This window comes from Mastomys coucha, unplaced genomic scaffold, assembly GCF_008632895.1.
Source record: "Mastomys coucha isolate ucsf_1 unplaced genomic scaffold, UCSF_Mcou_1 pScaffold21, whole genome shotgun sequence".
NCBI classification, from domain to species: domain Eukaryota; kingdom Metazoa; phylum Chordata; class Mammalia; order Rodentia; family Muridae; genus Mastomys; species Mastomys coucha.
The window spans coordinates 122,165,506-122,180,111 of record NW_022196904.1 but is presented as its reverse complement, the minus strand read 5'-3'; positions in this window follow the sequence as shown (position 1 = coordinate 122,180,111).

Genomic DNA, 14,606 nt, shown 5'->3' with positions numbered 1-14,606 from the left:
GATTCCCTCTCTGGTCTTCCTTCTGTTTCTGGCTTGCTAGCTTTCAGTGGCCATCTGTGCCAAGGAGGTTTGAGACGTGGTTTGATAAGGTGGTCTGAATCTCTGTAGTTTGCAAATTTGAGTTAGTTTGCTGATCTCTTCATTCTTGGAAGGAAGATTCCTGGACTCTGGTTCTAGGATTTCTCTGTTGGCTCGAGGCTTCGTTTGCCGTCGTTCCCCTAGTGAGCCTCACTTTGGTGATTTCCTCTGGAAACCTGGCCTACTTGTCCATTCTTGGCTACTTTGGCTGGCTCTTGTGGCTACTTGCTCCATTTTCCTTTGAGTCTCAGATTTTTACTGTGGTCTTTCTAGTCTTGCTCCCATCTCCTTGTTCAGTGGTTAAAGTCTTGGATGCTGGATTGATGCCCTGTTGGCTTAGGCTGGAGCTGACTTTCGCTAGCCAACTGCCCCTTCCTCAGACAGCAGGCAGTTCACACAGAGTGTGTGGTGTTCGTTTCTTGGTTTCTCCAGCATATTTCAACCCTCTGGCCCTCTTCTCTAGTGCCATGCCCAAACTGTCAGCCCAGCTATTTCCTCTCACCAGGACCTCCCTATAACTTACATACTACAGGACTTGCAGACCCCTCCCTGGGATACTGAACATTTGGGTGTGGAGGGAATAGCTTCTACATAAAGTGAACTGAGGGAAGAAATCACCACAGGGAGACAGTGGGAGGAAACAGGTAACTTTAAAAAAAAAAAAGCCTAAAAAAATTATTTTAAAATTCTTTGTTAAGAACAATTTGAGACATGGCAGAAAAATTGAGAAAATGGTATGTGCCTGGGTGTCTCCTACTCAAACTTTCTTACTAGCCTCTTCAGTTCCGGTCATGTTTGTTACAGTTAATGAATCAATGCTCACACATTGTTAATAACTAATGACTATATTATATTTGGAGAGGATGGTCTTTTCTACCAGTCTTGTTAAATTCCTCTGTTGGGGCCCCTGTGAGAAAAAGGAGATAATTTCATACCCCTGGTTTCTGTTCAGCTTCCTGTTTTGGGGGGAGGGAGGAGGTTAATCAGCAGACCATCCAGCGTGATCCTTTATGAGTTGGGCAATGCTAAAGTCTCCTGCTGGTTAGTAGTGCCCCCTCTCCCGGCCTTGGAAATCACTGGAAGCTTTGAACACGGGCCCTTTGGGTTGTTATAAATGCTTTGTGGGTCAGACCTCTCCTGACTCTGATTGTTAAGACTTTCAAACCTGAAGATCGCTGTGATAATTAATATCAGCAGAAGGGGCTATTGGCCATTCCAGACTGTTCTGAGCCGGGATTGGGTGTTACCCTGGCAAGCCTAAGGAAGGGGAAGTTAGCTGTGAGTGACCAGCCTTCAGGCTGTCCAGAAATGGTATTCTGGGAGGGTGCCTGCTGGGGGGTGGGGAGCTGCTCTGCCCCAGGCCCTTTCGTGAACTCTGGTCCATTCCTGTAAGTATATCTCTGAGCTGTAGACCCAGGAGACAGAGAAGATTAGAAGCGTAACTGAATTGTACAAGGTCTCATGCAGGAATCCACAAAACCTAAGACTTCAGATGCTGGAGGTTGAGTGGTAGGCAGGGTGAGTGGTGAGAGCTCATAGGGTCAGTCCCAGGTAAGGCTCCTGGGTGCATGCTGCTTGTGCTATGTTTCTTGTTTCATTGTAGCCCACAGCCTGTCTTGTGGGAAGAACATTCTCATTTTTATTGACCACTAATCTAGTACTGGCAGTTGACCCAAGGCCTTGAAATTGCTGTTCTCTTGCTAGAACCTCCCAAGGAGCTGGGATTACAGGCTTGCACCACCCTGCCCATCTGCTTTCTAGGTTGCTATTTTGAGAGAAAGAGGATGCGCCTATGTGTGTTAAATTGATGTTTTCCTTAGTTTTAAGTTAGTAGCTTTGTAAATCCCTGGACATAAGACTTTTAGAGGGGTAACTAGAAGCAGTTCATCTGGTCAGAAGAAACACGGCCTCCACAGTTCAGGAAGGTCATTGGAGCAGAACTCTGGATCCACCATAACCCTTCCTTCCCAGAATCCTCTGGAGTTGGGGTCACCTGAGCTTATTGCCTGGCAACAAAATTCACTTGCAGTGTTGCATCTTCCTCTTCCTGTGGCTTCTGCTTATTGTATATGCCAGCTGAGGTGAGGACCATCCAGTTGTATGGAGTGGTGGACACTCATCTAACACTGCTTGGCACCACAGGATGGGCCTTTGGAATGATGGGCCCTCTTTAAACTGGTCAGATGAAACCACTGCCTGGGGAGATGGTTTCATAGGCTGTGTGTGTTGGACTCCTTTCTGACAGGTAGCAAGTACTTAGGGGGTGGGCACAGGTGTTTAGAGTCAGACTTGGTGAAACAGGTGCCCCTCTGGTATTTCATGTTGGATCCAGCAAAAGGGGAAAAGTCAGAGCCCTCCTTCAGCTAAGCTTGCTAGTGAGACCTTGGCAACCTGAGCTCTAGATGGCAAGATTTGAATGGTTTGGGAATTATAAAATAGCTGAAGATGGTTCAGTGAGTTGTTTTATTTCTCCCCACCGAGTTTCCCAGTGGTGTGCTGCTTCTATGATATTCACTGAAGTCAGGGCTTTGGGCAATCCGGGTTGTCATGTAGTTTGTCTGTCTCATGATTAGCCTGGGCAGTAGTGTGAGTTTTATAGGAGGCAGTTTACCTATGAGAATAAAACCCAAAACTTGGCCAGTCAGTTTCACACTGCCCTTGTAGCTGGTGTTCTTAGGGAGGCAGTGGTGTCATTGAAAGGGGCTCTCCTTGCATTGAAGCCTTGTGGTTATCCTGAGTTTTGGGAACTTGGTGGCATCGCCACTGACCAGTCCTTTCCACAGTCATCACCAGGGAGGACTTGTGGGAACAGACAGTGAGGAGGAAGTCAGCCTGTCCTGGCTTCTCCTGTTCACCTCAAGGCATTTATTAAAAGATGCCAAGCGCTATACTAGTCTCTTTCTTGGGCCACAGTTAGAAATAGTGATGGAGTAGTTCTTGTTACAGCTCAGGATTCCCAAATGTGATGGTTCAGGTGACGCACCCAGCATCGCGTGCCCAGAGCACAGTGTCATCTGTCAGAGGTGTGCAGCCATTGCCTTCCTCCACGATCTTTTCACTGCAAAGATGCTGCCTAGGTGTCACCAGCACTGCCCAGCGAAGTCTCCCCCCACCCCTCTGCTCTCTGCTCTCCATCCCTCAGGTCTTTATAAGCATGATGGTATCACTTCATGCATGCCCTTTGGAACACAAAATCCTAACCTTCTGATGGTCCCGATGCCCAATGTGTACGGCTCCTCTTTCTAGAGTCTTGCTCTGTGAAGTTGGGAGTGTGAGTGCAGACATGGCTCAGTAGAGAAGTGACCACTTGTGCCTTTGCTTCCATTAAACTAATAGAAGCTGAAGCATGAGGACTTGGCTTCTGACAGCCTTCCATCTAGAGCCTTGGGAGGATGCCTTCCTCCTCCAGTAGTTTGGTCCTGTTTGTAGCATAAGAGACAAATGGCTCGGTCTCTACTCTCCACTTTGTCTGGAGCTCCTACTTCTCACTGCAAAATCCACAGGAACAAACCCCCTGGGAACGTGCCTCATTTAGCCAAAAGTGCCACTCCTTTGAGAGGACACGACTAAGCCGCCAGGTGGGGGCATCCCAATGTTGAGTTTTCCCTGGATTCTTTGCAACATTTAAAACTATCACATACCCAGGAGTACACACAAATCATGAGAATGTACAGCACACTGAGTTCTCAAAAGTGTAAACAGGCCCTTATTGGGTGGGCCTCACAGCTTCCCTTGGATTCTAGTGAGAGATTCACCTCCCCAGCAAGGCCAGATCCCAGGGATGCCATCAGAGAGCTTCTCTGAAGCAGCTTCCCGACTCACAGAGGAGCCTGTGGGGGCCGTGGGGAGAGCAGAGTATGTTTCCTAGAAGCAAGCATTCCATCACCAAACAGCAGTTCTCCTAGGCATGTCTTGTTCTATGCAGAGCAGTCGTAGGTTACCTGCAGGTGCACTTAAGATAATCATTGCAGAATAGTCTCTGCTCATTAAGTAGTAAAACCAGTGGGGTGGAGAACCTTGGGAAACTGAAATGTTAAAACATAAAACTTCACCAAGAAAGAAGAAAAGAACAAAACCGTCTTTGAGGTAAGCAACTAAACCAGAAAGGGCTCATTCTTCATCCTGCTTCCTTTGGCCCTAGGCAGAAGCCCTACCTCCCACCTTCTGTGGGCAGAGGGGAGCCAAGGTGGACAAAGGGACAAATTGGAGTAGCTAGAGATGGGAAAAATCAACATGCGGTTAGTAGCTGTGACCACAGGGAAACCCAAGTTGAGTTGTTCCCACTCTACTTAACAGGATCACAGGATCCTGGGGGGCTGGTGAGACAGCTCTGTGTGTAAAGGTGATTGGAGTTTGGTTCCTAGAGCCCACGTGGCACATATTAGAAAATACTTTGGCAAGTTATCCTGTGACCTCCATGTGGGCATAGACACATTCAGCCCATAAATAAATGTAGTGAAATATTTAATTAATAAGAGTGTGATTAGATAGCTCAGTAGGTAAAGATGCTTGCCACCAAGTCTGAAGAGCTTGAGTTCAGTTCCCAGAACCCATATGAAGAATGGAGAGAAAGTCCCATGATTTTCCTCCCATCTCTACTTCTAGGCCATGTCATGCATGGATGCCTACTTCCTACTTTTTAAATGAATACTTTTTTTTTTTTTTTAAAGAACCCAGTCCTAACACAGGTCTGAGCTCATGGCCAGGGTCTAAAGCAAGCGTGGCACCCGCCATTCCATCCTCTCCATCCTCTTCTTGTTCTTCACTGTTGGACTTAACAGGTGGCCTACATTCAGTTGGAACCACTTACTTTCTTTTCAAGGACAGAGGCTTGTATTGCTAAGTTAGGAAATTGGGAACTGTTCTGTTCCAAGTGATACAGTTTGACTCAGGTTCGTTTTCTCTGCCAGTTAAAGAATGAAAAGGCAGGAAGAGTCCAAAATGCAGCAGGTTACAGCAGCAGAGCAGTCTCAAACACTATAGACAGAACCAACAGTTGAAGAAAGACGTTTACTGGGGGGTGAGGGAACACTCATGCAGCTGACATACAGAGAAAAAGACCCTCTGCGAAGCCAAGAGGGGACCCCTGGTCTCTGCTTGAGGGCTGGGGCTTAGAGTCTAGCAGTTTTCCTCCCCACATTTAGGGTTGCCCTGTCTGAAGACACAGAGGGTGGTTGATTGGTCCACAACTGTGTATGACACTCACTGATCCAGCCTCAGACTTGTTGAACCAGTCCATCAGCGGGAGTCCAGCTGGTGGGAGACAAAAGTTGCCAGGCTTTTGGTCTGAAGTCAGGAAGTTGAGAAAGAAGCTGGCCTTCTTGGAGATTCATCACCTTTATTACCTCAGACATGGTGGACCCTCTCTCTCCCTGTCTTGCCTACCAGGAGTCTAACTCCTAGTCTTTCACTGTAACTGGAAAGAGAATGGAATGCCAGTCCTCGTGTTTGGCCTTGTTCATGTGAGAAGAGTGCTTGCAGAATGGCCCACTGGCACCTTAACCATGGGGCAGAGACTAGGTAGACAGAAATAGCCCACAAAATGAGTGTATCTAGTTTAATAAAGATGACACTCTATCTTCGGAGAGCATGATGCCACCTTCCCCTTTCTCTTATATACCTGTCATTTGGTCCTCTCTCTTGAGGTACTCCCTGCTTAAATGCCTTGAACTGTGTGAGATGTTTACAAGTTCATGACCTTTGCAGAAAGTAAGACAAGCTATTGGTAGAGGTTTACTTTCTATGCATTTTAAGAAGCTGAATTTTATACGAAGGAAACCATGAGCTATACAGTTAGGGACAGAGAGTTGGGTCACCTTAGCATCCCTATGCAGGGCGATGCTGCAGCCTGAGAAGTGGCCGGTGAATGCTGGAAATGAGTCCCCCACCCTTTGGTTTCTTTGTCAGAGAAGGCTCTTGAGAGGAGTCTAGCTTTGAGAATCCTGTAACGAGCACACAGGGAAGCCCTCACCGCCTAATGTCTTTGTTTACATTGGAAGTTTGTCCTATCTGAATGAATTCACAAAACTTTACATTCCTCTTAAAACTGTCATCCACAAAAACACCACAATATTTCAGGTGATGTAGCTAAACCCCTATTGAGTTTGCACTCTCCGTGAGTTGATAAATCGTATAGATTCACTTGGTAGGAATCAGCAATTTTATGTGGCAATTAATTTTTTTACTACTCAACGGAAGCCAAAGGATGAGAAATTTGTCTTTGTGCTTATTGAGAAGGGCTAAGAAATTCTGGGTAAGGGGTGTCATGTGGATTGCTGTGTTAAGGTGGCCTCCTTATAGGTGGTCCAGCATGCTCCATTGGTTTCTTCCCCTGGTGAGGAGGGCAGAGGCAGTGAACAAGTGCTCTTCTCCTCTTTGGGATAGGATGAGCTTTGTGGGGTGTTTACAGATGTAGCTTGAAGATAAATCCAATCCAGATTTCTTCAAGATGTGCCCAGAATAACTTTAGCCTTCCAGCAAGCTTTCTGTAGAGGGTGACCATGTGGCTGAGGTAGCTTGTGGGTCTTTCTTGCTGGGGCTAGTGGAAGCTGTGCAGTGTAGTGGGGATGTGGCAGCTAAGGTCTGTCAGGGCAGCTGTTCAAGGCTGAGCACTGCTCCCCAGGGCACTGCTGATTGTCCTGGCTGGGAGTGACTTTGCAGGGCCTGGTCCAAAAAAGTGATCTGAACTCAGCCAGCCTCCCAGAGAGAGAAGCCCAACAGGAAAGTGGGTGCTCAGTGAGCCCTTTCCGGAGGCTCCTCGAGTGCAGCCAGAGCTAAGTGCTCTAATGGGTTTCACTAGAAACTCTACTAGCCAGGCAGTGGTGGTGCACACCTTTAATCCCAGCACTTGGGAGGCAGAGAGAGGCAGGCAGATTTCCGAGTTCCAGTCCAGCCTGGCCTACAGAGTGAGTTGTACAATAGCCAGGGCTACATTGAGAAACCCTGTGGGGTTGGGGTGGGGGAGAAGAAAAGAAACTCTACTGTATGATGAGTTATGTCTGTTCCCAGGGTCTTTCTAAGAGTTTCCAAAAATAATGGCGCTTTCCCCATTTCACAGGTTTTATTTTAGAGGGAGGTGTGTGTGTGTGTGTGTGTGTGTGTGTGTGTGTGTGTGTTTGTGTGTGGTCTCTTTTGGTTTGTTCATTCATGTTCCTAAGTATGTGTTGAGCCAAGAGGACACCCTTTCAGGTTTTATTCTGAAGCTCCACCTCTAGGCACACCCCTTCCCTCTTTGAGATAAGGTCTCTCTCATTGGCCTGCAACTTACCAAGCAGGCTAGGCTGGTTGGCTGGTTGACCCAGGAATCCACAGGTTTTCCTGAGATTGCAAGGGCATGCCACCACCACACCTGGCTCTTCTGGGAACGAAAGCATGGTCCTCCTGCTTACTAGGCTAGCGTTTCACCAACAGATCCATCTGCTCACCCATAGCTGGGCAGGTTTTCTTCTTTGTGAAAGCGTTGTTTATGGAAGCCAAGGGCCTGGTCTGTGTCAGAAACTCCTGCCCTGCTATATATATTTTTTTGTTTGTTTGTTTTTTAAAAGCAAATCATCCCCATAGTCTCCTAATAGCACTATTTTGCATTGTGTGTTATTATTAAAAGGCAAAGCTACCCTCCTTTGGTTAAATACACAGTATGAGTTCTGAGAGTACCTGTGTAACTCCAGTTCACGTCACCCTTCTTTCTAGCTGTCTGGAATTCAGGATAAAGAATCCAGGCTTCAGCTGGCCTCTCTGTACAAGCTTCCCTCTGAACCCTGCTGCAGCCAGGGTAAAAGGGTAACAACACCCATTTCTAAAATCTCTGGAGAGCCAGTGAGTACATTTGAGATGCACAGGGCTCTATCGGCTCTGGAATGTTCTTATCGCCACACCTGTTGCCCACAGGCTGTTAGGGGAGGGGGAGGGGCAGAGTGGCTATTGAATGAGCTAGGGGTGAGAACCACTCTCTGCCTTAGAGAATGCCCCTGAGCCTCACCAGTTGCCAGCTGCTCCACCAGAGGGGGCAATTCCACTCATGGGCAGTCCACAAGCTTTTTTTTTTTTTTTTTTTTTTTTTTAAACAGCAGAGGATAAGATGTTTGCTATAGTGAGCTGCTGAGCCCTAACACATTCCCAGATACTGGTAAGGCCTTAGTGAGAACAATGTGCTCAGCGTGTTGGATCGGCTCCAGGAAGGATGTTTTTAGTACAAATAAAATGATACATACCAGGGCTGTTTGCCTCTGTAGGAATCCAGTAAGAGGCCAGCATTGCAAGGCCAGGGTCTAATAGGGCTGGCTGTGAGGTGCTTTCAGGCATACCTGCTGGGCCAGCCAAAAGATTCCAGAACAGCATAAATCATACACAGAAGTCACACTACGTGCCCTTCTTCCCTTCCCTTTCCTCTGGTAGATCAGTCCTGGACCAAGCTTTATGTCTCCTGTGGGAAAGTGGGTTAGTTTGGTTTATATGACACTATAAAACTAATGTACTCCTCTAAGGCCCTTCCTTCCAACTTCCCGTGTCCTCCTGGTCGTGGTCTGCCCACATGGTTCTCCATCTAGCATCTCTCCCATAGGCGTAGCCTGCATGTAACTGTAGACAGAGGCGAGATGGGAATGTCTGGAACTTCCGAAGCCTAAGCAGCATCCTAAGCTTAGGCATTCGGTCCAGTGGCATCTTGTTTGCCGCATACTCGGCACCAAACACTGCCGGTGGAGCATCATGGCTGCTGGGGAGATGTGGCGTGGTCATTTAAAAGCTTCTTTTGACTCTGACTTTTCTTTTTTCTTTTTCAAAGATTTATTTATTTTTATGTATATGAGTACACAGTAGCCGTCCAGATGGTTGTGAGCCTTCGTGTGGCTGCTGGGAATTGAATTTAGGACCTCTGCTCGCTCCAGTCAACCCCGCTCGCTCCAACTCAAAGATTTATTTATTATTATAAATAAGTAAGTACGCTGTAGCTGTCTTCAGACACACCAGAAGAGGGCGTCAGATTTCATTACAGATGGTTGTGAGCCACCAAGTGGTTGCTGAGATTTGAGAACACAACGCTGAGCCATGTCCCCAGCTTGACTCTGACTTTTCTTAGACTCCATCATCCCCTGTGACTCGTTTGTGAGATTTGTCCCTGAGACAAAGGAGCAGATAAGTGGTGTGCACTGTGGTGATTCAGTGGAAGTGTGAAGTGGAGTAGCTCAAGGGGCTTGCAGCCTTTGTTTTCCTGTGTGGATTCCCTTTCCAGTATTTCTGGGGAGGGTGAAAATAGCTGGTGGTGCCACGTGGAGTGTTTGTGTGGATCCAACGCACAGCCGCATACATCCAGCCTCCATAGCGTTCAGTCAGAGAAGTACTGAGTGGTGTGTTCACATCCACCCACCCCACACATTCTAAAGACAAAGCCTGGTGTCTTGGATCTCTCCCTGGGAGAGATGATCCCAGGGCAGGGCAGCAGGCCTTGTGTTGTGGTTTGCTGAACTCACTCTAGTGAACTGTGAAGTCCTAAAGACAGGCCTGTTTTCTGTCTCGGTGTCTTCGCTCAAAAGATCAGCGAAGTCAAACCCTACACAATCTTCCAAATGCACACTGTTTTTTGCCCCCACAGCAAGCAAAGACAAAGGTTGGCAACACCCTGTGAGCTACTACCACATTGCTTCAACTCCCATAGATGGTTGCTCCCGAGGTCAAAGTTAAGGTAAACCCTGATTTTGGACTGTTGCGTACAGAAAGGTGTCAAGGCATCTGGTTCGGCTCCTTCCAATGGGTCCAACAGGATCTATGTGGATCAGAATAGTTGTGAAATCTAAATAGGGGCTGGCATTTCTTGCCAGCAAAGCAAGCAAAATTTCCTCTAACTGCTCTGACTTAGACTACTACAGCCTGTTCTCTCTTTACATTTCTAGAGACAATTTTCCACTTGCCTGATATGAAATTATATGTTATCTTTTATGTAGCTTTCTGTAGTTGTCTTCCTCTAGAAGCCAGCAGAAGAAACCATCAGTATCTGCCAACATCTGACTGTGCTTGCACACACTGTCTCTCTGTCTGTCTGCATGTATTTATCCATCCACCCACCACCTCATTATTATTATTATTTTTTAATGACTCGATGCCTGGAATAAAGTGTATGTCTTATCCTCAGATAGGTGACACTGTGAACTTCTGTGTATAAAACCTTTTTCTCTTTACATTTTCTGTTTTATGTATATGAGTGTTCTATCTGCATGTGTGTATGTATGTCTGCATATATGTATGAATGTATGTCAGTGTCATATAGTGCCTTCAGAGGCCAGAAACTCTTGGAACTAGAATTACAGGTAGTAGTGAACTACCATGTAAGTGCTGGGAACAAATCCAGGTCCTTTGAAAGAACAGACAGTGCTCTTTTTAACCACAGAGCCATCTCTCTAGCCCAAATCTTTCCTTTCTTAATGGCAAAGAAACACAGAATCCATCTGAACTTTGAGCAGTGACTTTGGCGATGCAGTTACTTCTCTGTATATGTGTGTCTTGGCTCCACATTACTGACAGGATTCACTGTCTATGAGGTCTTTTAGCTTTCAAGAAGATAACAAGGCTGACATTGTAGCTCAGTTGGTAGAGTGCTCGCTTGCCTTGCACCTATTAAGCCCTGAGTATGATCTCAGTGCTGCATAAATGGAGTATATGCCTGTAATCCCGGTGCTCAGGAAGATTAGGAATTCAAGGTCATGCTTAGCAATGGACTGAGACCCTGTTCCTCCCCACTCTCCTTCAAAAATTAAAAGAAATATATGAATGCAGAAGACCTTTGAGAGAGGATTAGGCAGTTGGGCTGCAGGCGGGAGCATGCACAAAGTGCTGCAAAGGAGCATCTTGCAAGGATCTAGTCATGTTATGTGAGGGGTTCAGACTGCCAGGGGAAGGATTGCAGTGTTTCACTGGGGGTTTCTTAGTGCTTGTATCCCTTAAATCAAGTGCCCCCGGGAAAAAAGGAAACCATTCCTGGCTTCTTCCATCTTAGCCTTTCAAATGCACTCAGCTTTGTCTCACTGCATGCTGGTTGTGTCCACGGAAACCTGTTTCTTTCTCAGCGCTCAGGCTTACGTTAAAAACTTAAGAATCCAGAGAGAAGAGTCAATTGACTCCAAAGGCCTGTGGGTCCTGCCGAATGTGACGGCAAGGATGCAGGCAAGCCTCACAGTTTTTGGAAAGTACCAGACCTGATCCCTGCTGCAGGGCTGGTCTGCTTTCCCATGAGGCTGTTTTGGGGCTTATGAACAGGAAACGAGAAGATGGGCCAGGGTTGATCATAACAAAGACCAGGCCCCCTGAGCCCTGGGGGGACAGCCTGGGTTTTCTTGCAAGAGTCCTGAGAGGTGAGCTGGCTCTGAGGCCACGGCTTTGTCAGCAGATGAAATGAGCCCTATTTTAAGCCATGCTGTGTACCAGCACTTCCTGTTATTCCAAAGGAAGCTCTTGTTTTGGTTTTCATGGGGATGGATTTATTGAAACATGTGCTAGTGGAGTGACCCAAGCATGTTCTAGGACAAAATGAAGCTAGGGATCCTGGGGCCCAGGAGGGATGGCACACCTGCCACTCGCCACACCCCAAAGACTACTGCTTCAGAGGGCTTTAGACCCAGTGACCCTCTGTGGGTGAACACAGACTGTTTGCCTGCTGGGATCCTAGACAGGGGACCCCAGAGGCGGAGCTGGTCAGAGGACAATTGAAAGGGGTTTTGTTGGCCCTCAAGGGCTAAGTTAAGCCATGTGTGTCTCTTTCCAGGAGTATCAGTCCAGCCAATCAGAGCCATATAAGCCCCACTCACTTCCTGCCGACCTTTTGACACCACCAGATGTTTTTTCTTACAACTGTCATTAGGCCTCCATACTCGCTGACCTCATCAAATTGTATTGAAGCCATTTTCATCCATTTTGTTCTTGAAACCCATTTAACCCTTCCCGAGTTCCCTCTTACTGCCCTGCCTTCTGAGTTAGCAGCCTGGCTTCTGCCCTGCTATGTCTTGTGTGGAGCTTGGGGTCTGACCCGTGTCCATTCCATGCTCCAAAGCTGCATAGAGGGACACTAGTGTTTTCCACAGTGGGATAGACTGCGGAATGACAAATGCAGATTATAATATGGGCCAGGAGAAAAACTACCCCCCCCCCCAGGATTCTATGTGTAAGGGTGTGGCCCAGGATCTGGGACCCTAGTGGATCCTGTAGGGTCTGAGAGGTGACCTGCTCAGCAGTCCTTAGCACACAAGTATTAGTTTGGCTAGCACTAGGCTACTGTCAGAACTTTAAAAGACAGAGCTGGTTCTTAGCCTTTCTGTAATGAGCTGTACATTTTCTGTAAAATAGGGAATGAACTTTCAGCAGAGAGCGGGTATTGCCCACTTCCCGTCCTGCTCCCTGCCCTTACTTAAATCAATAGCGTACTCTTAGAATTCTGGGGTAGGGTTTAGATGCCTATGTTTACAAACATCTGCAGTTTGGGAGGCTCAGCTAGAGACCTGATATGAAGACTCAGATGGTTACTGTGTTGGGTGGTCTTAGGTGTCAGGTTCATCAGCACGGAGTCTGATGGGCTGCTACTGCGCACGAGTGACTGAGCACCCAGACCCACTCGGAAGTGTCTGCACACCGAGCTTTAAAAAGAATGCTTGCCTGTGTAAAGCATTCCAACAGCGACTGGGAGTTTTTCCCCCTCTCCCACAATCTTGTCCTTCAGGGAGAGCTCCTGTTCACATCAGGTCTGTGTCCCCCTGGCCTTTCTTTGTCTGTCAATGCCTTTTCAAACCAGTCCAGTGGGTCTAGGGATCGTGGCCTTTGAGTGGTCCTAAGCCACAGCGTGTTGTGTTTCCAGCCTGGTCCCCTGGGCTGGATCTCACTCCCTCCATTGCTTCCAGGCTTTTGCTCCAATACGCTTTTGCAGCAGAGCTGTTCCTGGGAGAGGTAGGGTCAGAAGAAAGCACAGACTGTGAGTGAGCTGGTCTTATAAAGTCTGGTTATTTGAAGGTAGCCAGCTGTTGGGTTTGGTGACTTTTAAGAGGGAGCAGGCTTCAGGGATGCCATGCCTCCATGATGTCCTGAAGACCACACAGGCCTTGAAGCCCTTGATTGCATTATTCTGGCACACGTACCTCTTGTGCATGTGGCCACACAGCTTTTTGCACATGTGGCCACATCTGGCCTTGCAGCTTCTGTGTTCTTCCTGGGTTTCAGGTGGGGCTTTCAGCATCTCTAAGCTCTCACTTATTGGTTTCTCGACACTAGAACCAGCTATATCTGGTACTGTAGACTTATGGACTGGACTGCCTTGAGGGGTTTACCTGTATCTCCTAACTCCGGGAGCTCATATTTGCCTATAGGTGTTATTCAGCCATAGGGCCTGTTTACCAAGTGAATTATCATCTGATAGGTGTTTCTAATGTCCCCCAGATTTATGGGTGCACATGAGCAAGTGTGAAGACCCCAGAGCCTTAGTCAACTGTATACATGTGGAGTGTAGCCCTGGAGCCTATTCTAAGTGTCTGGGGTAAGTGAAAATAGCAACAGATATTCCACCCTTGGGGCTTCTGGGTACTGCTGATGTGAACAGAATAGTTTACCCCAGGAACTCACAGAGTGGATATATCACAGACCTAAAGTTAGCACAGGCTACTGAGATTTACAGCCTTGGGTAGGTCTGTTAGCATTCTCCAGCCTGTAGGTTTGTGGAGCTTGATGTCATGCATTACAAATGGATCTGTGGCTTTGTCTCTTCTGTTGAACTGCACTCTATCAGTGACCATAGTAAATTGGATAGGTTGCATAAAGGGTTCTCTTATTCATCTATTGCTGTGGGACAAATTCCTTCAGAATGTAGAGATTTAAACCACAAAACCTGGTCATCTTCATTTCCTGGAGTCAGAATCTGCCCAGTTTAACTGGGTGCCTGTTGCTAGGGTGTTCTGCCACAGAGACCCATGGTATTGCAGTCTGGATATTGATCCTGGTCCCCATTGATGCTTGATTGCTCAGGCCTCTCCATAGGACATCTTAAAAGATGGCTGCTGTTGACCCTCCCCAGAGTAACAAGAGCAAGGCCATGCTAGAAGCCACCGTTGTCCTCCAGCTTGTTACAAGCAGATATCGCAAAAGGATGTGGATGCCAGGCTGTAGGGGTCCCCAAGGAGCCAGGAGCCCCAGTATTCTTTGTAATAAAGTCTTGTTTGTAATTTGAAAAGCAGGGCTTTACTGTGCAAACTCACCAGTCCACAGAACTCTTAAATATGGTGGTCCAGCAACAAGGTCTAAATCTCTCTTTCTCTCTTTTTTTTTTTTAAAAAAAGATTTATCATCATCATAATTATTATTATTATTTATATGTGTTTTGTGCATCCAGGCATGCATGTATGATATATGTATGCACATACATGCCTGGTACCTGTAGATGCCAGAGAGGTCATTAGATCCTCTGGAATTGAGAGTCACAGAGGCTGTGGGCCACTGGGAGCTGAACCCTTGTTCTCTATAACAGCAGCCAGTGCTCTTAACCCCTGAGCCGTCTCCCCAAC